Source organism: Pseudorasbora parva, chromosome 20, assembly GCF_024679245.1.
Source record: "Pseudorasbora parva isolate DD20220531a chromosome 20, ASM2467924v1, whole genome shotgun sequence".
Classification (NCBI taxonomy): Eukaryota; Metazoa; Chordata; class Actinopteri; order Cypriniformes; family Gobionidae; genus Pseudorasbora; species Pseudorasbora parva.
This window is the reverse complement of record NC_090191.1, coordinates 36,365,412-36,392,450: the sequence shown is the minus strand read 5'-3', so window position 1 is coordinate 36,392,450 and position 27,039 is coordinate 36,365,412. Positions and strand designations below refer to the sequence as shown.

The following is a 27,039-nucleotide window of genomic DNA, read 5'->3' as shown; positions in this document are numbered from 1 at the left end:
GTTGTTGTAATATTTCGAATGATTAATAATAAAATAGTACCAGTAATACAACCGGAAAAATCACTCATTTTGGCGCCCCTAGCATTTGCCTATTCCGCCTATGCCGCTAACTGGCCCTGGGCTAAACCACGGCCACTTTTATAGCATTTTTCAAAACTGTGGTGAGAACTGACTGCTGCTGAAAGAGGGAGTTTCATGACCCTTTAAGCTTCAATTCAAAATAAAAATGCAACGACTTTCATACAATTTAGGGGCGCCATAAACGTCAGATTACTTTAGAGGCCATTAGAGGTCTTCAAGAATGGCAAAACTCTGAAAGATATTTTCGGTGGGTAAAGCCATTCACGGCGACAAAATTCACATCACATTGATAAAACAGACCAAAGAGGACAGCGTCTGCATCGGTAGCCTTGGATGACTCTATGGGTCTTTTGAAACCCAGAGAACTGTCATTAGCTTGGGATCCAAAGCCCCAGAGATCCTCCAACCCAGTCACAATGAATTTGAATTTCATGTTGATGATTTAGGTGCAAGTTTTTTTTTTTATTCCTAGACACCCCCTAACACACACTCCAGTCAGGCAGTGTTCCCTGTCTACTTATGACCTTCTCTGCAGCCATATTCTTCACAGAGTGAGAACACAGCCCTTAGCGAGACACAGCCTCTCTCCAAAGTCTCTCTGTGCTTTGGCGCATGTTTAAAATTTCCCACCGAGACAAAAGGCGGATTAAGTAAAGTTGCTTCAAATCCTCGGCAGACGAGTTAAGGGTTCTTCCTGAATAATGACGATAAACATGCTTTTTTCTTCCTCAGATTTGAACAATGCAGCAGCTTTTTTTTTCCGCCGTTCCTCCCAAGTTAATATTTTTACGACAAACTCTCCCTCCATGCACGACTGCCCAGCTCAGGCTTGAAAAACAATGCTTAATTTTACAAGTCCCTGTAGCTTTGGCAACAATGTGAATTATTAATCTTCCACAGCTTTCGAATTCTTGTTTCAAAGCTTTATATTTCCAGCGAGAGAGCTGCAAAATTTAATCAAACACTCAGAAAGAAGAGTCAGAGAGGCACTTGGAAGGGTGCACAAAGTCTTCAGAGACAAACATGCCAGTGTGAGAGGAGAGAAAAGGACAAGCCTGACCTCTGCTAGCACGGCTGAGCTTCACCTCAGGTGAGTTTCTGCAGCATGAGTCTCACGTTGGCATGTTGCTACCGCAGTACCGCATCTGTCTCCCTCTCTCTCTTTCCTGAGGCCTGCTCATGAAGGGAAATGTTATATTTAGCTGACCAGTATTTTGTTTGTTCACTGGATGTAACGGTGCCCTTGGAAGACTGCCAGATTGCTGCAGAGCTCTCTCTCTCTCTCTCTCTCTCTCTCTCTCTCTCTCTCTCTCTCTCTCTCTCTCTCTCATTTATGAACATAATATTTGTATATTTGTTTGACTACCTTGGATGTGTCAGTGTAAGACAGCTGATGTATTGTGGCATTGCAGAGCACGTCATACCCAAAAGTACCAAGAAACGTACTTGCTTGTATTCCCAAATTACAAATAATCTTAAAGAAGGATCAAGAGTTAAAAAAAAGTGCAAGCTAATCTAATTCTGTCGATCACAAAACACCTTGGGTGCTTTAATACATTTAGTACAATTACTAGCACTTTATTTTACTGAATGTGTACTTGCAGTGTAAGTGAAGTTACATGGGAAAGAAAGAAAGTACTGGGTAATATAAGGTAACTACATGGGTTAAGGTTAGGTTTAGTAAGCAGTTAGTAAGCAGTTATTACCTAGTTATTGCAATTTCTGTAATATTATGTACATGGGGAACATGATTAAAATAAAGTGCTATCAGAATAGTTCACCATTAAATTTCAAAAGAAATTTTGAAGTATGATCATGCTGCTTTTTTCCATACAATAAAGAGGATAGGAACCAAAGAATATTAAGCTAGCCTAAATGGACAAAAAAAAAAACACCACAAAACCATCAGGACAGTGGTCAATAACTTTATAATGCGCAAATCTGACTTTATATCACACAATTCTGACTTTATATCATGCAATTCTGATTTTATAACTCACAAATGCGACTTTATATCCTGCAGATCTGAAAAATGTAAACTCGCAATTGTGTGGAAAAGAAAAGAAAAACTGGCCATTGTGTGTCTGAAATGTCAATTATTTATCTGATTAATTTTGTGTGACGTTGCTTAAAAATCATCTGAACTATACAATGCATTTTTGTACGTTTTTTTTTTGTTTTTGTTTTTTTACATGTAGTTAATATGAACTCTTTGATTTTTTTTTTAATTGCCAATATTTTCATGGCACCCAGAATATTTTGTTGAATATTTTGTATAAAATAAAAAAAGGCAACATTTTGAGCAAAACACTGAAAAAAACACATTTTTGCCAAAGACTATGTCCGTATCGGATTCACAATGATGATCAAAACACAGATGGAGTAGATGGAGTCCATCAACACCCTCAAAGCTTCAAAGTTCTATAGCTTTCCTATAGTCCTAGGTCGACATTTCATTCAGTAACATTAGGCAGTTTTGATTTATATGCTGTTTAATGTTGATGATCACATTATTTCACTTATACAAATGCTTACAACATATGAGATCGCTTGTTTCTCCTTCTTCTTTACCTGTGTTTTGATCAGGAGATTCTGTACTTTTTCAGAAGATGTGTAATAGCACCCTCTACTGTACAACAGTGAAAATATGGAAAGCCGGATATTTCCATCACTGGCAGTGAAGCGTTCTCACAAATCACCCAAATTTCCATCAGTGGCGGGGAAAGAGTTATGGTATTTGTACCAACCTCACTTCCCTGAAAAATTACCATACTAAATCCGTTCCACAACCAACACAGCAACCCACATATGTTTACCTGTATGTGACTCAAGGATTATATCAAAATGAGAATTTATGAAATCAATATTGGTCATATTATACATATTTAGATAGTAATGAGCTCAGCTCAAATCAGATACGGGCTTAATCCGATACATTTCCTTGGCAAAGCTTCTGCCTGTGTGGGTGTCGTGAACCTGAAAGGTTTTGACATGTAAATACGCTTTAAGGGTCTTAAATGCCATTTGTTTTGGAAAACAAATTTCCCAAGCATTCATTTAGGCTTCAAAGGACCCTGACCTATTTCTAAATGTGGACAGACTCAAGAAGAAACTAGTCAATCCATCTGTGACTGCTTTCTTGATTATAGCGCAAAGTGCAGCAAACTGGCCACCCGGGTGGTTTCTGACACAAATTGTCAGAGATCACACTTCTCAGAAAGCTGTTGTGCACTCCAAATTAGTTTTCCATGTACTCACGTGTCTTTTCGCAGAATCTCTACTCTCCATGTGAGAGATTAATGCGAGCGGACAGGAGAGAACAGCTGAATCACATTTTCAAAGGCTGCGTTGCATGGCAGTGGGGTGGCCACCTCTGCTCTGGCCTCGTCTGGTTGCTAGACAGCACTGGCTTTTATCAGCACAATCTGCTCCAGTGTCCCTTGTGATGAGAAAGCACCCGTCCAGCATTGGCGGACAAGCTGCCCACAACCAACTGAGGTTCATCGGTTTGTGGTCCGCACCTCATCAGCGACACCCACAAATCAAACGCTGCCACCTCTGCTTTGCCCAAGTCCAATATGGAACCACACTGGTGGAAATACTCAAACACAAACATTTGACTGTTAATCATTACGAAGATGATTTCTGTGGAAGCGCTCAGATTGAATTTGCTCATTTTAATTGGATGTATGGAAGGCAGCTCACATTTCCTAAACAAACAGTGGGAATTGAGCTTTGCCATTTTCCGAGTGCAATGAGTCTTATCGTACATCAACAAATCGAAAGTGCAATGAGGAGGAGCTGTTAAATCATTTACGTATTCATAGAGAATTGTTCAACCTCTGCCATAAATGTTATCTTACTTTGAGAGCAAGTGTGAAAGCCCCAGATTGTTTTGGACACAGAAAATTAAAAGCATTCATTTACAAAAGTTTTAATTTGTGTCAAAAAAAAATGTGGGACTAAAGTGACCGTAAAAGCACCAGTACCTGCTGTTAGCATAATGGGGCTTACAGTGAAGCTTCCTGCACGACACTGTAATCCCAATTTTTTATATTTTTATGCCTTCCTCTGCCAACCTTCCTTTGCTGGTGTCACAATGGCAATTTAAACGATTAACTGGCAAAACAGTTTCTTCCACCCCGATTTAAATAACAACAACCTCTTTTATAAGTTTAAATTGGTCAGCTAGCAATGTCCTACAGTGCACTGTAAAAAAAATGGGTTGGTTTAACTTAAAAAAGTAAGTAACCTGTTTGCCTTAACATTTTAAATTTATTTTAATTGCATTTCTTAATTTAAATTTAATTAAAAATCTGAGTTAATACAATGAAGCAAATTGGTTTAAATAAATAGAAACTTTAAATATTATTGTATCTGAACCTCATAAGAAATGTGATAAATCAGGAAAATATTACAATTTGGCAAGTTTCACTGCGTCATCACAAATAAAACCCAACACACAATTACCCAATATGCTCACAAAATCTTTTAATAATATTTGAATAAAGGTTGTCGATTCTCAAAAATATTAATTATATTAACTTAATGTTTTTATTTCAATGAACTAAAAAAATGTAAGGCAACCAGGTAACTTATTTTTTTACAGTGTGGATATATACATGCATCATTGGAGAATTATGTAATTCTTTTTTACTGAAAATACCAAACATTTCCACCACATTTCAATTTATATGATGTATAGTGTTAGCCTAGAAATCTAGACGCACCCTAGCGGCAGCAAATCTAATCTGCCACGCGTATCGTCTAGCAACTCTCAATACACTTCTGAGCTAGAAAAAACAAACTCTGGTCAGGCCAATCACATCTTGTATAGAGTTGGTGGGCGGGGCTTAATATAATGACGACCGAGTTGTGTTTGTGTGCTTCTAATAAACACAGAAACTGGCGAACGGCGGTCTTTCGAATCAGCTTTGACCGCGACTCTGGGAGACTTGGAGTTAAAAGGTTAGTTCACCCAAAAATGAAAATTAGATGTTTATCTGCTGACCCCCAGTGCATCAAACATGTAGGTGTGTCTGTTTCTTCAGTAGAACACAAATGAAGATTTTAACTCCAACCGTTGCTGTGTGCCAGTGATATAATGGTGTGAATAGGGAACAATTCTATGAGAGGAAAAATACATGCTTAGGCAACATGCACAAAAACCCTTCTGCTCCTCACGACACATTGATTTGTTAAGACACGAACCGATCGGTTTCTGTGAGAAACCGAACAGTATTCATGTTTTTTTTATACGTCATATCCCGACGAGTCTCATCAAGTTTTATGTAATGAAGTTTGTAGATGGGAAGGAAGGAGGCGGGAACCGGCGAACGTTCAACAACATTTATTCAAAATAAATAAACAAAACGAAAGTAAAACCACGGGCAGCCCCTCACGGACGACTGCCCGCAAACACATAAACAAAACATAACATAAAATCCAGGCCTGGTCCTCTCTCGTCTTCCGCTGTCCTTGCTCCTCCTTTTATGCTCCCGTCACATGGCCGCGAGACGAGACCGGTGTGCCACGCAGCTGGCACTCGTCAACATTAATCACCGGCACGCTCTCGCGGTCCCTCGCCCCGCTGCCTGTCACACCACATACCCCCATCGCCCCTCGCAGGCCGGGGGGCACTCCCGAGACTGCGCTCTACTCCCCCTCCCCCCCCTCTCCCGGGGGGGGGGGGGGGAGAGATCACGGCGGCCGCGGCACCTGGGGGTAAGGACAGAGAGGCGAGAGAAATGTAGACGGGAGCACGAGGAGCCCGCGGACGAGAGAGGGGAGAAAGGGAAAAAAGAAAGAAAGAGAAAAAAAAATTCTGGTCTGGTTCCCCGACACACTGCCGCTCGGCCCTCACCAGCCGAGAGGCTCTTCCTCGCGGTGCTATGCGATGGTGCTGGACACCCGGTGGACGGCCCGATCCTCCTCCGCCCCCTGGCGGCCGGCGGTGGCTCCACCTATTGAGGGCAGTCGGCAGCGAGCTCCGCGTTCCCTGCTCCTCCCCGTTCTGGCGGATGGCAGCAGGCTCCGGCCCACGGCGAACGCCGGCAACTCCTCCGCTCCCTCGAGGACGGCCGCCACCCCACCTCGACCCAGGGGCACGGCTGAGCTCTCCATCCCACCGGTCTTCACTCGCTCCAGCACCACCGCCTCGGGCAGTCACTCGCGGCCTTTCATCATCCGCGCTGCCCGAACTCCTCAGCACCGCGATCCCCCTCAGCAGCGAGGGCTCTCCGACAGCGCGTCCCTCCTTCCTCCCGTGCTTCGGCACCAATGTAATGAAGTTTGTAGATGGGAAGGAAGGAGGCGGGAACTGGCGAACGTTCAACAACATTTATTCAAAATAAATAAACAAAACGAAAGTAAAACCACGGGCAGCCCCTCACGGACGACTGCCCACAAACACACACAAAATAAAACGTGGGCAGCCCCTCACGGACGACTGCCCACAAACACATAAAACAAAACTAAACATAAATTCCAGGCCTGGTCCTCTCTCGTCTTCCGCAGCCCTTGCTCCTCCTTATATGCTCCCGTCACATGGCCGCGAGACGAGACCGGTGTGCCACGCAGCTGGCACTCGTCAACATTAATCACCGGCACGCTCTCGCGGTCCCTCGCCCCGCTGCCTGTCACACCACATTTTCAATGTGGTCAAGCTGGCGCGATCATATATATATATATAATCCTCAGTTGTGCCTGCGGAGATCGATCGAATGAGGCATTTACATGGTGTATATCTATGATCGCGCCAGCTTGACCTCATCAGACGGAAGTTACTACTGATGGGAAAACTTGATGAGACTCGTCGGGATATGAGGTAAAAAAAAAAACATGAATACTGTTCGGTTTCTCACAGAAACCGATCGGTTCGTGCCTTAAAAAAATCAATGTGTCGTGAGGAGCAGCAGGGTTTTTGTGCACGTTGCCTAAGCATGTATTTTTGTTTGTATGTTTTCCTCTCATAGAATTACCTATTCACCAGTCACCAGATCTCAACCCAATAGAGCATCTTTGAGATGTGGTGGAACGGGAGCTTCGTGCCCTGGATGTGCATCCTACAAATCTCCATCAACAGCAAGATGCTATCCTATCAATATGGGCCAACATCTCTAAAGAATGCTTTCAGCACCTTGAATCAATGCCATGTAGAATAAAGGCAGTTCTGAAGGCGAAAGGGGTCAAACACAGTATTAGTGTGGTGTATATATATATATATATATATATATATATATATATATATATATATATATATATATATATATATATATATATAAATAAATAATTATTAGTATCTAAATTATAGGTGTGATGTCAAAACAGAATATCAATTGTACATTTTTTGAAAATTTACATTGCTCGCATACGATAAAATCAAATAAATCAAATAAAAGTATTTTAGTCTATTTATATAGTTTTAAAAAGTAATAATTAATAGTTTATCATAGATTTTCCTATTTTAAGACTGACTGTCTAGGTCTGGGACAAGGGTAAAATAATAAAATAACAAAATATAAATTAATTTTTAACATGACTTTCATACAACAAAATCTGTTAGTTGATAAAATCAACAAACATCTAGAACTTTAAAAACTGTTAAAAGTGTTATACATCTGTTGCAGTGAAGCCGTGGCAAATGGTGACGCTGTTGAGGTTCCGTAGGCGGAGAATCGACGCCTCCTCGAGTTGCAGCTACGCTTATCTCAGTCAACAGGCTGCGGAGAGTCTGACACATGCTTTTGTCTCGGCCCACGTGCACTCCTTTATCTCCTTCGTTCTTTCCTTCACCCTCCTCTTCTTCTTCAACAGCTGTCCAAACCGCTGCACCCCTTAGCCTGTTCATCCCCCACACGCTAACTTTGAGAGGCCAATTAGCATGTTAAAATCCCAATCAAAACAACAGGCTGTCAGTCTGCAAGAGAACAACACTTGGCTACTCTGCCTCCATAATCCAGTCGCCTGAGAGTTGAGCTTTGTCAGTACAAGTGTTCTAGCTGTGGTGATATCCGTGTGTTTGTCTGGAGACTTTCTGGATGTCTTAGCATACTAACACCAACATTGACTCTCAGTGCAATGCAGAGACTACCTTGTAAATCATTTCTGAACAGTAATCTGTGAATTGGAGCCCTCGGGGCAAAATCATTAAGTGTACTGGTGCTTTGTTCAGCACAATTTGTTCATTTACTCTAATAGGCTTAATATAGTTGTTGCTGATTTGGTGGATATGGGACTAAAATTAAAGTTGCCGACTGCGATTAACCAAATTAGCAACGGATATTTCCATAGCATGCTTAATGTATTGTTCAACGGCTGTTGTTGTTATAATTAGCAGGCATTGGCAATGTCACCTAATATACTGCCAAAGGGTTTCTGCCACCTGCAAATGAAGATGTATGACTCTACATTTCTCCCAGTTCAAGTAGCACTGTGGACTCTCTGGGAATTGTGTTTTGCCCTCCCCAGCTTCATTCTGTATTCATTTCATCAAAAACAGAAAAACATCTGCAAAGGGTGAAGGACATTCAGAGAACGCATATTATTTGCATAAGCTGTCTCCATCTCATAAGATGGATTTTGCATCACTAGCCAGATCCCGACTATAAGAGTTCCTCGGAGATACCAGGCAAGATTAGACTTCTTTTAGATTTGATGGCAGAATCCAAAACTGACAATCACCAAATGCAAGTAAAACATTTTGAGAGTTTAAACAAAATGCATGGTTTAAAGGCATTCACACCAAGAATTATAACTATAACGATAAATATAACAGCATCTACACCAGTGGATTATTTTGTTTTTGCTTATGCGCCTTCTGATTGGCTGTCATTGTTTCTATTGTTCGTTAGCTGGGAAAAAATCATTCTGAAAGTGATTCCAACAATATGTGACCCTGGACCACAAAACCAGTCATAAGGGTCTGAAATATGAATAAATAAGTTTTACATTGATGTATGGTTTGTTAGGATAGGACAATATTTGGCAGATATACAACCAGTTGAAAATCTGGGATCTGAGGGTGCTCTAAATATTGAGAAAATCGACTTTAATTAGTTTATTGTATGAAATTTACAAAATAGCTTTACTTAATATCCTAATGACTTTTGGCATAAAAAAAACCCACATACAATGTATTGTTGGCCACAAACACACCCGTGTGAGTTTTTTTTTTGTTTTTGTTCAGGGTTTCTCTGTGCTGTTAGGGTTATAGTTGCGCTGTGAACCCTGTTATTCTTTTATATTTAGAAAGATTTTTAGAACTATATTATTATTTTCGTTATAGTTATTATCCTTGATGTGAACCAAATCAAACAAATTAAAAAATTAGAAAGAATTACCACTTTTTAATGTTTTTATTTTTATTTTTTATCTGTCATAAGTAATGTAATAAAATCAAACCAAAGAGATATAAAAATTGTAAATCCAATAGTAAGATGAGGTAATTAAAAATGGATTGTTTAGTGTATTTCTGCAGAAGAATCAATATCGATTTGTTCAAAAACACTTATTCATTATGAGTGATTCACTGAATCATTCACAAAAGCAAATTGTTAAAAAAAATCACTGATTCATTGAAGAAGAAGACGAGTCATTGATTCATTCACTCAACTGATTCAATCAAAACATTGATTCATTCAGTTAGTAACAATACTACTTAGTGCTGAGCTGAGCAATGGTTAAATTAGCTTATGTTTAATATGTCTTTTGGAAATATTTTTGCGTGGAACAAAAACAGACAAAGGAACTGGCAATATTTTGTCTAAAATGTCAGTTACTCGATATTAGCTTCTTGTTCATTGAACAACGGTATTAAAGCAATCTGACACAGGTGTGAATTCAGAGAGATTGGTTAATATATAATGTCTGACACAATAACTGACTCTGTTTGCCGCAAATAAGGGAAATATTTCTTTCTTACAGGGACATGACTGTTTTATAATAAGATACTGGAAAATACAATTTTATGGCCAGTAAGAAATATTTGTGGTCTGTACAATTTCTAAATTCACCTCCTTTTGGAAGGCGAGTCACAGAGTCATTTTTTGACCTAGCTTGTTAACTCGTTCTATTATATATTCTGCACTGTTTACCAAGATGGAAAGTAGGATGTAACACTGTGGAGAGACAAATGGGCAAGCCAAGGAAGCACAGCAAATGATTTTTCAAAACAAATTTGTACATCGATTCCCTCAGGTTGTGGAGCAAGCAAGCAGCTTTAATTGGGAAGATGCCCTAGAATAGGAGCTCACCTGGAGAGGACCATTTTTTACACTCTTTCCTTGTCTCTCTCATTCTCTCTCCTCCCCTCTCTATTTTCTTTATCTCAGTCTGTCAGATAGGGCCTGTAATCACTTCATCTGTTATCAGTCATTCCCACTGTTTCTGCCATCCCAGAATGCTCGGCTCTTGGTTGAAAGTCTCCTCTATGGACAGCCCGGGGTTATCAGCAGCCTGTGAGGGAACATCGCTCGGATAATACATTTGCTGTGCACGTCTCATCTAAATTATGTTTTTTTTTCTAATTTAGTTCATTAAAGGTGCACTCATAAAATTTTGTTTTCATTTCATTGTTTCTTCTTAGAAATGCATGATATATCGGTACCAAATTGGTTATTGGGTGAAAGTAGAGATTCACTGCTATATCGGCCAATAATCGATAACGGATGGTAAAAGCAATTATTCTCACTATCGAATATAGTTTAAAAACAACAGGTGATCACGGCTGATTATATCCAATCAATCACAAAGAGACGGAAAACTGTGTTAGAACCAATGAGGTTCGTTCTTGTGATCGCAGTTTTTGCTGCAGCTCAAACGTGCTGCGTAACATTAGAAAGAACCTCATTGGTTCAATCAATCACGAACAGGTCTCGCTCGCTCCTCCCACGTCTCTCGCTCGCCAACCTCGCCACATTCAGCAAAAACCAATGAGGTTCATTCTCGTGTTACGCAGCACATTTGAGCTTCAGCAAGAGCCAAATGAGATTCATTCTCGTGTTACGCAGCACATTTGAGCTTCAGCAAGAGCCAATAAGATTCATTCTCGTGTTACGCAGCACATTTGAGCTTCAGCAAGAGCCAATAAGATTCATTCTCGTGTTACGCAGCACGTTTGAGTTTCAGCAAGACCCAATGAGATTCATTCTCCTGTTACGCAGCACATTTGAGTTTCACCAAGAGCCAATAAGATTCATTCTCGTGTTACGCAGCACATTTGAGCTTCAGCAAGTGCCAATGAGATTCATTTTCATGTTACGGAGCACGTTTGAGTTTCAGCAAGAGCCAAATGAGGTTCATTCTCATGTTACGCAGCACATTTGAGTTTCACCAAGAGCCAATGAGATTCATTCTCATGTTACGCAGCACATTTGAGCTTCAGCAAGAACTAATGAGGTTAATTCTCATGATATTCAGCATGCTTGAGTTTCACCAAGAGCCAATAAGATTCATTCTCGTGTTACGCAGCACATTTGAGCTTCAGCAAGTGCCAATGAGATTCATTTTCATGTTACGGAGCACGTTTGAGTTTCAGCAAGAGCCAAATGAGGTTCATTCTCATGTTACGCAGCACATTTGAGTTTCACCAAGAGCCAATAAGATTCATTCTCGTGTTACGCAGCACGTTTGAGTTTCAGCAAGACCCAATGAGATTCATTCTCCTGTTACGCAGCACATTTGAGCTTCAGCAAGTGCCAATGAGATTCATTCTCGTGTTACGCAGCACATTTGAGCTTCAGCAAGTGCCAATGAGATTCATTTTCATGTTACGCAGCACGTTTGAGTTTCAGCAAGAGCCAAATGAGGTTCATTCTCATGTTACGCAGCACATTTGAGTTTCACCAAGAGCCAATGAGATTCATTCTCATGTTACGCAGCACATTTGAGCTTCAGCAAGAACTAATGAGGTTAATTCTCATGATATTCAGCATGCTTGAGTTTCAGCAAGAACCAGTGAGGTTCATTCTCGTGTTATGCAGTATGTTTGAGCTTTAGCAGGAGCCAGTAAGGGTAATTATCATGTTACGCAGCACATTTGAGCTTCAGCAAGAACCAATGTGGTTCATTCTTATGTTACGCAGCACATTTGAGCTTCAGCAAGAACCAATGAGGTTAGGCTTACGTTTATGTTTGCCTGAATTGAATCTGTTCATCATGTAAAACAATCAAGTCTTTTCAGGAAATTTGTACTAAATCACTCAATTCATATGTATTAGTTTGACTATTTCTTGACGTCAATAGAGGAACAGTGGTCTCAGATTTCATTTAAAATACCTTAATTTTGTGTTTTGAAAATGAACAAAAGTGAATCATGAGGAGGATTGATTTCTAGTCATTATTTATTTATGCAAAACAGTTTTGCAACAACACAACGGTGATCATTTGCATTTTTGTATGAACTATTCCTTTTATCATATTTAAAAAAAAAAAAATTAACTAGCTTGAAATAAAGTAGCTTGTCTGCTTCTGTTTTACATTATGCACCCGTCACCTTGATTAGCAATGCTGTCCTGGATGTGTTTTGCGCTGTCGGAGCTGTTGACTTTGATTCGCCTGTTGTCTTATTTGTTCCCCTTTTTTGTATCCGTTCCAAATCCATATCATGACTCAGCCCACAAGCAAGCTGCCCGCATTTATATTTGCTCTGTCTCAAAAGCGTACCGCAAACTGCGTCACATCTTAGGAAACTTTGGCCTGCTTTGCCAGTTGGACCCATGGTAATGAGGACAAAAGGAGGGTGAAATCTGTTGGCCCTTGTGCGGCGCTGACTCATAAGTGAGAGCTCCACAGATTGATGCAGTCTTACCAAATTTTGGCCCGGCTTGCTTGGATCTCAGTACGAGGGCAGCCTGTATGACCCCATCGATCATCCTCATAAATCAGAAAGGTTTGCACTGTGCCTAAAATTTATTTTCTGTAAAATGTGTTGCATAGAAACAGTCGCAAACTGCATGCAAAGAAAGCAGCACTTTTATGACTTTGCAGCTGAATTAAATGAGGCATGTTGATGGCTTTGTGCCTAGAGTGATAAAAGTGATTTTCTTTTATTTTTTGCTACCGGGCCTCGGTGGTACAGGTACTTGGCTTGATGAGGCCTGTCCATTTTTAGTTCCCTTTTGCTCTAGTGGAGATGAAGAGGCTGTGATTGTGCCGGAAAAATATCCGTATGTGCCCGGGAGTGCATGTGCCCCAAATCAACCCCTGTTCACTTTGCTCGACAGTGTAAGGTCACTCTCGACGGCTGGAGGGAGAAAGGGAGGAGGAGTTGTCCTGCTTGCGCAGTGCGACCGTGCTAATCCAAGCTCTCTTCCAGCTCACATGTAGGGATTACATCCTCCCTTTACATTACAACAATCACCCCCCACGCATCTCGCCGATGACCTGCTCTCTAAGCGAGAGAAAGAACATGACCAAAACACATGCTTAATCACAGCATATCTCTACAGCTGTTGAATATTCTGTACTTGAGGTGTTGCTATGGTGACAGTCGGCCATGTTGGCCTTGATGTTTTCACAGTCCCCTCTAATTACACTCGGTGGTTTGAAATGACTCAGGACGTTTCGGTGTGCCGTTGCAAATGCTTTTGTTCACTTAAAGGGAAACTGTGAAGGTAATGATTGCACCTATGAAAACCTTTGGACAATGTCTTTGACTGCAGGAACTGCATCACATCTACATTGTTCAGTTGGCGGAAATTGAATTTCTGTGAATTAAATTGCATTAATTCACAGAATTTCAATTCGGGCAACTGAAAAAAGGTAGATGTGAACAGTCACTACAACATTTTCAATTGGAGACATTTTACAGTGTAGATTTGTACAGTGTAGATCTTTACAGTGTAAAAATGTAGATGATCTTTAAAGTAAAGTATTGTAGCGTGTGAATGTCGACAGTTTCTACTTTACAATCATCCACACGTTATCAGTGTCCAATCCAGGAACAATTATGAAGATCTGTCTGAAATGTTTTATCCTTGATAATAACCAATAAGCTAATATTAAAAAAATATGTCAATTAAATGGGAAAACAATGCCTGATGAAGGTTGCATAACCAAAGAATTATATTGAAATATATTAGACTAATTGCTTCTATTTACCAAGCACTACAAGACCAGCATGTGGACTAGGAAAGTACTAAAATACTGTAGGTTCATGACTATATATATAACATAAATCATGTTCTGCGATTTTGTTGCTTTGCAAAGCATGTTTCCACTTTCAGAAGAATTACAGTACTTTCCACAGCAACGTTAACGTTAGCATGCTGTATAGACTGAGTGATTTCGACAATCCTATAAGATCATTACAAATCACACTGCACGACATGGATCTAATATACATGGGTACAACATGTATGTAGATAATGATTACAACTATTGAATTGTAGGCTATGGTGGAAGTTAATATAGAAGAATAAAAAGTCATCAGCATGTGCTAGTGCTAAACAAACAGAGCAAGATGAACTTTGGCACTTGTGGTTTTATGTTGCGCTGAAAAAAGACGAAGCGAAAGAGGAACACATGGATGCGGTCATGGCTAGGGAAAAGAGGCCAACATGTCCTTGCAAATGGAGCATGAGGTAAGTAGTTTTATTGTCATGTGCGTTTATCAACACGTCATTTAATTTTGCTATTTTATTGGCTATAGTCAGTAGATGTAATTCGTATCAGCAAACACAGTGACACTCTCCGGAAATTATCGCAGGTTATCTTTGGTCGCGGTGAAGACGGTGGCAACGGCTGTCTTTAAACCTCTCTCACTGTATGACGCAGAGCCCGCGTTTAGGAGCCACGACCACCGAAATCACCATGAACAACAACGACGTCGCAACTGTGATGCTTTACGATGTTATAACAGAAAGACTAGCATATACTTAAAAAGAGTTTTTTCAAAAGTAATATTTCACTTAGTACTCCCGACTAACAGTGATTAGTTACATTACTTTTCGATTATACCCCAAAAATTGGCAGTTGCATCAGTTTTGCAGCCTATGAATCCATGAAAGTTACAGATAAATGAAAACTACATAGTTTACATGTGACATTGATGTTTTTGTCATCCTTACTCCCTACAAAATTAAATTAAGTCTGTATTTCCAGCTGGTATATGATATGAATGCGAAGCTAGCTTGCTGTGTTGGAGACATCATGTGCATACACGCATGGGCAAAACAAGAGAGAGGTGATTGTATTGGTATTGGTGCTATTAGGTGAAATAATGCAATCGACGCAGGACGCCCATTTAGGAGCCATGCCCACAGTAATTACTACAATTGGTAATCTTTCATCTAGGACAGCCCAAAATTGTATGTGTACCGAGCATAATGCCAGGTTTAGATGATACACATCAGCCTTATTTTGGCAGGATGCGTTGGACGTGGTGTCGTGGTGATTCGTAAATGACAATGGGCATCAGGACTTAATAATCAATCATTTCATCTCGTATAGAGTGCCGTGAACGACAACTGGGGCAGTATCTGAGACGCATTACAATGTCAAGACAGAAGGACTAGCATGTTTAGCTTTTTTTCTGTCTAGTCTGACCGAATTTAAACAATAGGAGCACAGAAGCGCTTCCATACACAGCGCTCAAACATGGCGAAACGAGAGAGAGATGATGTTATTGGTGCTGCTAGGTGGAATTATGCAATGGAGGAAAGGTTTGTGGAACTATGGCAACAGTACTCCAGCCTTTATGGTGTTTCCTTGAGTGACTACCACGAGTAAAAAAATAAAAATGGTGGAGAACTGGTTTCAGCAACCCCTGTGAATACTTGAATTAGCGCTAAGCTAACATGCCACTTTGGTAGTTTTTGTTACCCTGTTTTTTTCCGGAAGTCAGTTGCTACACTGTAAAACATTTTTTTTTGGTTTTTGTTGGTTTAACTTGAAAAAGTAAGAAACCTGGTTGCCTTAAAATTGTGAATTTATTGAAATTAAAAATTTGAGTTGACACAATGAAGGAAATTTGTTTAATAAATATAAACTCAAAATATATTTGTATCTGAACCACATAAGAAAAATGATAAATCATGAAAATAGCGCAATTTGGCATGTTTCACTGCGTCATCAGAAATAACACAGACAATTACCCAATATGCTTACAAAATCTTTTAATATTTTAATAAAGGTTGTCGAATCTCAAAAAATGTTCATTGTATTAACTCAAAATTTTAATTTCAATGAACTCAAAATTTTAAGGCAACCAGGTAACTTTTTTTCTAAATAATTTTTTACAGTGTAGTTCCACCTTCTCTATGACCACGCACATCGTTAAAGGCGGCAAGTGATTATTTTTCATGTCCACTACATGACAAAAATTCAGGAGTCAAACTCACCCACCCCATAATACAAAAGAAATGTATAGGCCTACTATTAAATTTATTTGCATAAACCATTTGACAATGGTTTGTGCATTCAATAGTATTCGAGCACTGAGTGAGCACAAGTCAAAATTATGTAGTTGAGGGTGATGGAAAAACGAGAGGCAATCGAGGGTCTCCACAAAATCTCCGAACACAAGCAGGCACAGAAGACATATTTGAAACCAGGTGTAATGCGTCTTGGTTGACCACCTAGTTCACCAAAAACACACCTTAATAACAAGCTTTCTCTCGTGCTTGCTCTCGATTTACGGGATATTGTATATAATTTGCAGGCGTCAGGGAGCTGCAATATATGCGGGAGAATCCCATACCTTCCGGGAGATTTGGGATGTCTGCTATTGTAACAGACAAAAAATATTGTGTAGTCTGAACACAGGGTAACATTATAAAAGTCCATTTTTATACCTGCCATAAAGATTATCACATTAACCCGCCCTGAAATGTCATACATCATGCTACATGACACTTTGTGTTTTATTTATCATTGGAAACACATGAGCAGGAGATCCATAAACAAAATTCAGCCCTCTCTGAGGCAAAGTAGTTGTGAGGTGGCCGACACTCTCTGACAGCATCTCGGAGAGGGAATGCTGAAACCAGCCCCTCCGGCAACCGATTTATTTTTAACTCTCCCTCATCCCACCGTCTGCAAAAAAATGCTCTTGGCTCTCCATTAGTGCGGTCACGTGCCGTCAGCAATGCACGGGCCAGCGGATGGCAACAAGGGACCAAGAGTACCCTCGCCACAAACCCAATCCACTCCTCTCCACATTTTTATCTAAAGAGCCTGTGGTTATATCTGACATTTCCTTTAAAACAGCGTGGACCAGTTTAAATTTAGATTTAAGAAAAGCTGGTTTCAGACGGCATAACGTGTTTCAGGTACACTACAACCAGTATAGCCATGATGACACCAGGATTTAGATGCCCAAAATGGACCTTATAGTGAGGGACTTAACCACTATAGACATTGGCTGTTTACATGTAGATACATTAATATGGAGAACATAGCTCGGTTTCTGATTTGGATGAATCTGATAAGACATTTTTGAGTTATAATGAGATTTCTGACTTTTGATTGCGGACTTGTATCTCGGCAAACCTGAGGGCAGTAAAACTGTCTCTTAGGGTGCGTTCACACTTGTCATGTTTGGTTCGATTAAAACGAATCCTGGTGCGATTGCTCGGTTAGTGCGGTTCATTTGAACATATCTGAACGCTGCCATCCGAACCCATGGTGCTCACCAAACAAGCGGACCGAGACCGCTAAAAAGATGGGTCTCACTCCGCTTCCAAACGAACTCTGGTGTGGTTCGATTGATATATGACAAAGACATGTAAACGAACCAAAAACCAGATGTAATGTCACAAGATGCGACGCTACAAGTCAGCTGATTTAATCGACGCAGAAAGATTGGTGTATCAAAAATTAGTTTTAGCAATCAGGTTGTGACCGTATCCCTATGCCTTTGGTTCGGTAGCTTTAGGATCGCTGTTAAAAATGCTAGTGTAAACACTAAGCGGACCAGGACTATATTTTTTGGTCCAGACAAAACTAACTAAACTACAAGTGTAAAGGCACCCTTAAAGAAGATCTGTTCTTGTCTAGAGGAGGTGTATATAAGAGTATTTTTCTTAGGAGAAAATGGTCTAGGTTTCAGCAAACTGAGGATGGATTTGAAAGCACGTATAAACAACAAAAAATTACTAAAAACAGAAAAGGTTTTTCCTTTTTTTTATTTCTTTTTTTTTTATTACAGACTACAAACTTTTAAACAGCTGTGTATATTATTTCTTAGTAAGGCCAGATTTTTTTTTTTTTTTGTAGAAATCTAAATCAAAACAATAAAACCTCTTTAATGCCGCTAGACAGCAATGACATTACTAGACTTTATCGCATGTATCCACCATCTCAGACGTTTCTTCTAAGAAAAAGCCCCAAATTATTTCTAATTTATCTCCCCAGACTCTCAGAAAAGATCTCAAACTGTGCTCTGATCTACCAAAATATAAAGTCTGCAATCAAACATTTCCTCAATACTGTATCTTTATACTTTTACTGCATGCCAGTAATTATCTCATTCGTGCCTATTTTTATTTCAAAGGACTGTGGAAAAAATATCAATGTTAATATTTGAATGAAACATAAATGAGAACTCCAAGTCTCTGGAGCAAAAAAAGCACAGCTTTGGAGAAATACAGTTCCCGTTGTGGGAAGGAGTATTTGCAGTTGACAAAGAAGATGAGGCAGAGCCAATTGATGATTGACAGAAACATGACAGCACCGTAACACAAGAACAGCACGGAGGACGTGTGTTTGTGATGCTTTATTTTGTCGTGCTGGTTCCAGGACTGCCAGCTGTGCCGTGTTCCAGTTAAGAGCCGAAGAATAGTCTCTCCAGAGAGCAAAAAAATGCAGTCTTAGATGCAGAAGAAGAACGGACGCCCACTTTCTAGCATTAACGCACTTCAAAAACAGCTTAGATACATTAACCATCTCTGGTTAATATTCTGAGTGTGTGGTGACCCTGACAGAGCACTGCATAAAAACTCCTACCCGTTTTTTTGCCATGACAGTCGTGATCTACGGGCGAGCGTATGACCGTGCATGCATGTGAGACCATGGGTGTCTTTTTTACGATTCATTCTCGGAGCAATCAAGCATCTCAACTGCTGTGTCTATTCTGTCATTACCGCTCTAATGAAGCGTGAAAGTGGCTTGCTTGCTCACCTTCAGTGTGTGTGCATGTATGGGAGTGGTGAAGATGGTGTCAAATGTCCTTTGGTGTGTGTCAAATTGACTCACCAATCAGGAGAGGAGGTGGTTTGTTCATTGGCGTAGCAGTAGGCGGACTATCAGAGCTCCTCATACAGTCACATCATCTCTTTCTCTCTGTGCATGTGTGTGTGAAACTCTTCAATGGGTCCTTATGCAATGGCCTCATAAAGTGTTTAGACACATAATCCACTCCTAAAAATGAATGAACGTCATTGCATAAGAAAAACAAGTGACATTTATATTTAAAATATAAGACAAACATATCCTGCATGTAACATTACCACAAACATAGTGCATCATGGTCTTTATTTATACCTAAAATCTTACTTCTCGTTTTAAGCAATCAAAGTCGTTTAATTCCGCATCTCTACAGCATCGTTGCATTTGAATGTTCAGAAGAACAAAAATATTCTGCCTTTGATTTTTTTTTAACTCTGAAGTGGAAATGGGCTTTTTTATATTCATATATAAATTTTATTTCAAAAGGACAGGAAATAATAAGTGGCTAGGGCAGCAGTGCAGTGTGACAAAAATAAATAGGACATAAAAAAAAGTATTTAAATGTAATTTATTTTCATGTTTATACACCGATCAAGCATAACATGACAGGTAACACTGATGATCTCTTCATCACGCCACCTGTTAGTAGGTGGGATATATTAGGCAGCATCGGAACCTTTTGTCCTCAAAGTTGATGTGTTAGAAGCAGGAAAAATGGGCAAGCGTTGAGTGAGTTTGATAATGGCCAAATTGTGATGCTAGACGACTGGGTCAGGACATCTCCAAAACTGCAGCTCTTGTGGGGTGCAGTGGTCTGCAGTATCTATAAAAAGTGCTCCGGAAGAAGCAGTGGTGAACCTGTGACAGGGTCATGGGTGGCCAAGGCTCATTGATGCACGAGCAAAGGCTGACCTGTGTGGAACAGAAGAGCTACTGTAGCTCAAATTGCTCAAGAAGTTAATGCTGGTTCTGATACATAGGTGTGAGAATACACATTGCTTTACAGACAAGACAGTGTGCCCATGCTGACCCCTGTCCACCACCGAAAGCGGCAACAGTGGGCACATGAGCATCAGAAATGGACCATAGAGCAATGGAAGAAGGTGGTCTGGTCTGATGAATCACGGTTTCTTTTACCTCACGTGGATAACCGAGTGCGTGTGCATTGCTTACCTGGGGAACACATGGCACCAGGATGCACTATGAGAAGAAGTCAAGCCGGCGGAGGCAGTGTGATGCTTTGGGCAATGTTCTGCTGGGAAACCTTGGGTCCTGCCATCAATGTAGATGTTACTTTGACATGTGCCTAAGCATTGTTGCAGACCATAACCAGTACTCTGTTTCATTGCAATGATATTCCCTGGTGGCTGTGGTCTCTTTCAGCAGGATAATGTGCCTTGCCACAAAGCAAAAATGTTTCAGGAATGGTTTGAGAAGCACAACATTGAGTTGTAGGTGTTGACTTGGCCTTCAAATTCCCCAGATCTCAAACAACTGCATAACTTGGTAATTGATAATGTAGCACTGTGCATATCTTAGAGAAAATAAGGACAGAGAGGAATAATCACACAGAGTTTTGGCTGTGAATCAAGCCCTCCCCACCTACCATCTCTATCTATCTAAACGCTTGCTCTCTTTCTCTGCTGAAAGAGCGATCCCCCAGGGGGCTCAGCGTTGTCTGGCTTAGGGGAGAGGAAACTCTGACTAGGCAGGGTATGGCACAGGGTAAGTGGCACTTGGCTCGTGGTGCTGCTTTGATTTTTTTCCCTGACTCCCTCTGGCCGGGGCCGTAGAGCCCTGGGAGGTGTAAAGGGTGATGAATGGAACAGTGCGTGTTTTGGGAGGAGCGACACTCCCTCCCGGAATCTTTCAGCAAGATGTGCCATCACTCACAGCTGACCGGCCAGAAAAGCGTAATCCCAGGTGCTGCTGGCCAGTGATTTTCAGCCTGTTTTTTGGACTGCTCAACACAATGGATAATAGAGTGTGACAAAAAACAGGTCTCACCAGTTAAGATATTTCTCCTCCCATGTCTACTCAATGCAACATAAAAGTTTAACTCTACAAATAACCAGAGGGCAAAGCTTGAGCCTTTTACAGCACAATATTGAGTAAAATTTCAATAAATTGAAAGCCTTTGCATTTCCAAAAAAAACAGCACTCCTGTAAAACAAACCCCAAGCCATGTCAACATAAAACCAAACAGAAATGGTTGATAAAAATGCCTTATGGATAGATAGTTTTTCTAGGTCTAGGATGTCCTACATTTGTGAAATCATGTAAGCAATTCATTTCATGCTAAATGCAATAAAAATAACAAAATGAACAGCCAAACCAGATCATGCTGTATTTTCCTCTTTTAAATTGCACTGCTAGAAGTACTTATTCAATTATATATAATTAAATGTTCAATTCTAAAAGTTTATGTCACTCAGGGTCTAGCATCCTTGATTTGTGTATGGGGTGAAAATACTCTCTTGAATATATTTTCAATAATTCAGTAAAAGGCCAATCCACTTACACGGATTAATCATGTGCTTAATAAATCTTTAATGTAGAATCATCATTGACTTTACAGATTCCCTCATGCTTTGAATTGTGTATACATATGCGACACGCTCAATCAGTTTTAATCAGACTTCACAATGGGCTGAATCAGAGTGTCAACAACCTGTCACCCAACAATTACCTGCTGACTGAAAGAAACAGTTATTTGACCCTGAATACTTTATTGTCACTATCATTTATGGCATTGAGCGGAATAAGGGACACTGCCACCTTCTTACGCTCCATCTGTCCAATGCGCCCTCAAGCGGCAAACTGCTTACTCAGCTTAAAGCTACATCCCACTAGCCAACTCGAAACAACAGCTACCGACAACCTGTTTTCGCAGCTCTTCTGTAGAAAAAACAGTTTTCAATCCTGCAATCTAAGCTAGTTTGCAGGTGTCTCAGCTTGGCTAAGGTAGCTAAGGTAGTGTTTTTATTTTTTGGTTTTTTTTGCTTTAGTTGATTGGAGATAGTGAAAACAAAAGCAAAACAGACATTGTGTGTTCAGCAAAACCAAAGACCAATTTTTAGCTAAGGCTGAATAACTTTTGCTAACTAATAAATGGGTATATCTTGCAACAGAGAAAGAGTACACTATACTCATTTACATATACTGCTGACATTATAACAATACAAAGTTAGTTAAAAAAAAGGTAAAAGTGCCCCTATCTATTATGCTTTTTCAGATATTTACCTTTTAATGTAGAGTGTAAATAGCTGTTTGTGAATGTTAAAGGTTTCAAAGATCGAAGTGCATTATAAATGCAATTATTGTACTTTATTACTTAAATTTGACTTTTTATGTCGACGTTGGTTAGTCACTTTTGGCTATTAGTCACTTTTGGCACTTTTTCCATCAAAGGGATAGTGCACCCAAATATGAATATAATCCCATGATTTACTCACCCTCAAGTTATCCTATATTCTTCTTTCAGACAAATACAAATAGAGTTATTAAAAATGTCCTGGCTCTGCAATCTTTATAATGGCAGTGAATGGAGGCCAAAAAATTAAGCCAAAAAAAGTGCATCCATCCATTATAAAAGTCATCCACTCAGCTCAGAGGGGTTAATAAAGGTCTTCTGAAGTAAATCGATGGGTTTTTGTAAGAATAATGTCCATATTTATAAAGTAAAATATCTAGCTTCAGACCTCCTTCCTCATTCATTTTACGAAAAAAGCATAACTGACACGACGTGTGATGTCAGACGTAGTGTAATCATTTTGAACTGCAAGAGGCGCTACACTTTCTTCATTAGTTGAATACGGAAGGAGGTCCGTCGGAAGCTAGATATTTTACTTCATAAAGTTTTAAATATGGATATTTTTCTTACACAAGACATTGTATCAAAAGTAGGGTTAGGAGATGTCTATCAAATTGGCACCAGACGATGTCTACAGTGAAACATCATGATGGATGATGACATTGCAGGGTTGCTTTGAGCACTAAACACCATTAAAGGGATAGTTCACCCAAAAATGAAAATTAGCCCATGATTTACTCACCCTTAAGTCTTCCTAGGTGTACATGACATTCTTCTTTCAGTTGAGTTTTTTTTTTTTTTTTTTTTTTTTTTTTAAAGCCCTGGCCTATCCAAACTTTAAAATGGCAAGTCCATAAAAATGCATCTGTCCGTCAAATCACGGCTCCGGGAGGTTAATAAAGGCCTTATAAAGCAAATTGTTGCGTTTGTGTAAGAAAAATATCCAAATTTAAAGTTCTGGCCAATCGCTGTCCGTGGAAAAGTGTTGAAAGTGCATTCTCAGAGTTCAAGATGCATACGCGATGTTGGACAAGCGTACCTGGTCATCTAAGCCTTTGAACTGCAAAGGCACATTCAACACTTTTTTTTAATAAACTGAATACGGAAGGCGATCGGCTGAAACTTTACTTAATAAAAGTTTTAAATATGGATATTTTTCTTACACAAACGCATCAATTCACTTCCAAAGGCATTTATTTACCTCCCAAAGCCGTGTGAATCATGTTATTTGACAGACAAAAACAGAACAACAATCCTGCCATTTTGAAGCTTGGATTAGCCAGGACTTTTTTAATATAACTCAACTTTTATTTGTCTGAAAGAAGAATGTCATATACACCTAGGATGACTTGAGGGTGAGTAAATTATGGGCTCATTTTGAATTTTTGGGTGAACTAACCCAATGTGTCTGAAAGGGCTAAAATGAAGGGCATGCATGGATCTATATGAAAATCACAATGTCGGCTCAACATCGTGGTCTTTCAGCCATCAGCGACGGACGATGGCGTCATCTATCGGCCAAACCCTAGCCAAAAAAAAAGATCAGATTCTGAACTGCCTAAAATGTCTCATCGGTAAATTGAGTGTTCTTGTTAGATCAATCCCAATGGACTGGGCCATCTGACCAATCAGATACCAAATCGAACAATTTCTGACACTATAAGAAAAAAGGTGACACTGCAATTTATATAATATGAGAAAATTATTGTTTTTTGACACTGGATGCATGAAAACCTATTTTAGAAAACCTTCTGTAGCATAATTAGGGCATTTATTATGCCTTATTATACACTCACCTAAAGGATTATTAGGAACACCATACGAATACTGTGTTTGACCCCCTTTTGCCTTAATTCTACGTAGCATTGATTCAACAAGGTGCTGAAAGCATTCTTTAGAAATGTTGGCCCATATTGATAGGATAGCATCTTGCAGTTGATGGAGATTTGTGGGATGCACATCCAGGGCACGAAGCTCCCGTTCCACCACATCCCAAAGATGCTCTATTGGGTTGAGATCTGGTGACTGTGGGGGCCATTTTAGTACAGTGAACTCATTGTCATGTTCAAGAAACCAATTTGAAATGATTCGAGCTTTGGGACATGGTGCATTATCCTGCTAGAAGTAGACATCAGACGATGGGTACATGGCGGTCATAAAGGGATGGACATGGTCAGAAACAATGCTCAGGTAGGCCATGGCATTTAAACAATGCCCAATTGGCACTAAGGGGCCTAAAGTGTGCCAAGAAAACATCCCCCACACCATTACACCACCACCACCAGCCTGCACAGTGGTAACAAGGCATGGATCCATGTTCTCATTCTGTTTATACCAAATTCTGACTCTACCATCTGAATGTCTCAACAGAAATCCAGACTCATCAGACCAGGCAACATTTTTCCTGCCTTCAACTGTCTATTTTTGGTGAGCTTGTGCAAATTGTAGCATCTTTTTGTAAATGGACTGCATTTATATAGCGCTTTTATCCAAAGCGCTTTACCTTTTGCCTCACATTCACCCAATACATGGCGATGTCAGCCATGTAAGGCGCCATCCAGCTCGTCGGGAGCAGCTGGGGTTAGGTGTCTTGCTCATGGACACTTCGACACTTGGTCAGGTGGAACCGGGGATTGAACCACCAACCTTCTGGTTTGTAGACAACCTACATGAACCACTGAGCCACTGCCGCCCCGGCAGAATTTTTCCTACTGTGGAGATGAGTGGTACCCGGTGGGGTCTTCTGCTGTTGTAGCCCATCCGCCTCAAGGTTGTGAGTAATGTGGCTTCACAAATGCTTTGCTGCATACCTTGGTTGTAACGAGTGGTTATTTCAGTCAAAGTTCCTCTTCTATCAGCTTGAATCAGTCGGCCCATTCTCCTCTGACCTCTAGCATCAACAAGGCATTTTCGCCCACAGGACTGCCGCATACTGGATGGTTTTCTCTTTAAAACCTAAAAATGTTTGTGCTTGAAAATCCTAATTAATGAGAAATTGAACAGGTGTTCCTAATAATCCTTTAGGTGAGTGTATATTTACTGTATCTCTAATCTATAGAGCAGCAGAAGACTGATTGAGTGGATCGGCTGACCCTGAAACCTTTTTCACTGTCATTGACAAAGCATCGAGGGGAATCTGTGACCCGGCCACCCTCTTACACTCCATCTGTCCAATTCACATTCGAGTGCCCTGGCTGGAATGTCACAGGCCAAACTGCTCACTCAGCTTAACTGATCTGACGATTCCTTTTTAGAGCCAAGAGGAACAACTGTCTCTTTGCCCAGGATTCATCCTAAGGGATCAATTTCATTTACTTCCCATCTATGATTGGTGAACGTAATGGCTCAGACAGAGAGATGCATGCATGTAACCTCTGAATCTAAATCAAGCGGAAGATCAACAGTCAGTTCAAATAAACATCACCGTATGGGACATTTCATCCCATCCTGAGAGATGGATTTATTGCATGACTGTAATATATTCTCACCAGAAGATCTCATCAATATTTCATTTATTTGATCATGGATATGGCGACTAATGCCTCTTTATGTTAGTGTGTTAATAATTTTCTCTATTGGACGTGATGGCCGTATTATGGTCATACAACAGCCCACAGTCTTGTCGTGTAGCTTTAGCTTCAACAAACAGATTAATGTTGAATTGCAATTTCCTCGCAGTCACCTCGATTAATGGATCCCGGCGTCATTTATGCAGCTCAGCAGCACTGAACAGGTCAGATTATTAAAAAGCCATTTTGGCTATACATGAAGGTGATATATGAGGTCACCACCATGAAAGGAAATGTCTTAATGTTTAAGATCAGCCGTGATAAAATTGACTTTCTCTCTTTTATTGAGAGAACGTTGAAAATGTACAGGAGCCAAGTGTATACTTAGCTGATGTAGGCTGAACCAGAAATTGCATTTAAGTCAAGGTTTTCCGTTTGGTTCTGTCAGGGAAAATTTGCTGGGTGACATGATTAATTCATGCTAAATGAAATACTCAAATGTAAACACCAGAATGAGGCATACTGTCGCAAATGACACACCGTAACATGCTAACTGAAGCACTTGAATCATTTATCTAAAGACATATGGCGGATTTATGCATAGCCAAAAACGTTATGCCATGAACCAACAATTCCTGACAAAACCTTTCACCTGAAACGTTTATCCTCAGAGACTGCCGAAACATTGTTGAGATGAAAGACTCTCTTTGTTCTATTGAGATCGATGAGTTTTAGGGCATTGTGAGATGAATCTTTGGCTTTCAACAGGCATTAATCAGCATCCTTTGCCTCTGTACTACATGCCACCGAATGCCGTATGATACATTTAAATACATCACTAATATTTGGCTCTTTTTTTCCCCATCCCTGCCTTTCTCCCCATCCATCTCTTTCCCCAATTTCATTTGAAGCCTGACATGCTTTTTGATTTAGGCTGTGATGTGGCTGCCTTTCCAAACAGCCTCTTGA

The 27,039-nt window shown here is 40.1% G+C and overlaps 1 protein-coding gene across 1 annotated transcript in view; it reads right to left on the bottom strand.

Moving 5' to 3' along the window:
* Positions 1-27,039, bottom strand: part of foxp2 (forkhead box P2) — a 231,119-nt gene that overhangs the window by 199,637 nt on the left and 4,443 nt on the right. The window contains exon 3 of the mRNA XM_067427242.1: positions 19,276-19,440. The gene's annotated coding sequence lies outside the window, so the exon portion shown is untranslated. The remainder of the gene's footprint in view (positions 1-19,275; positions 19,441-27,039) is intronic.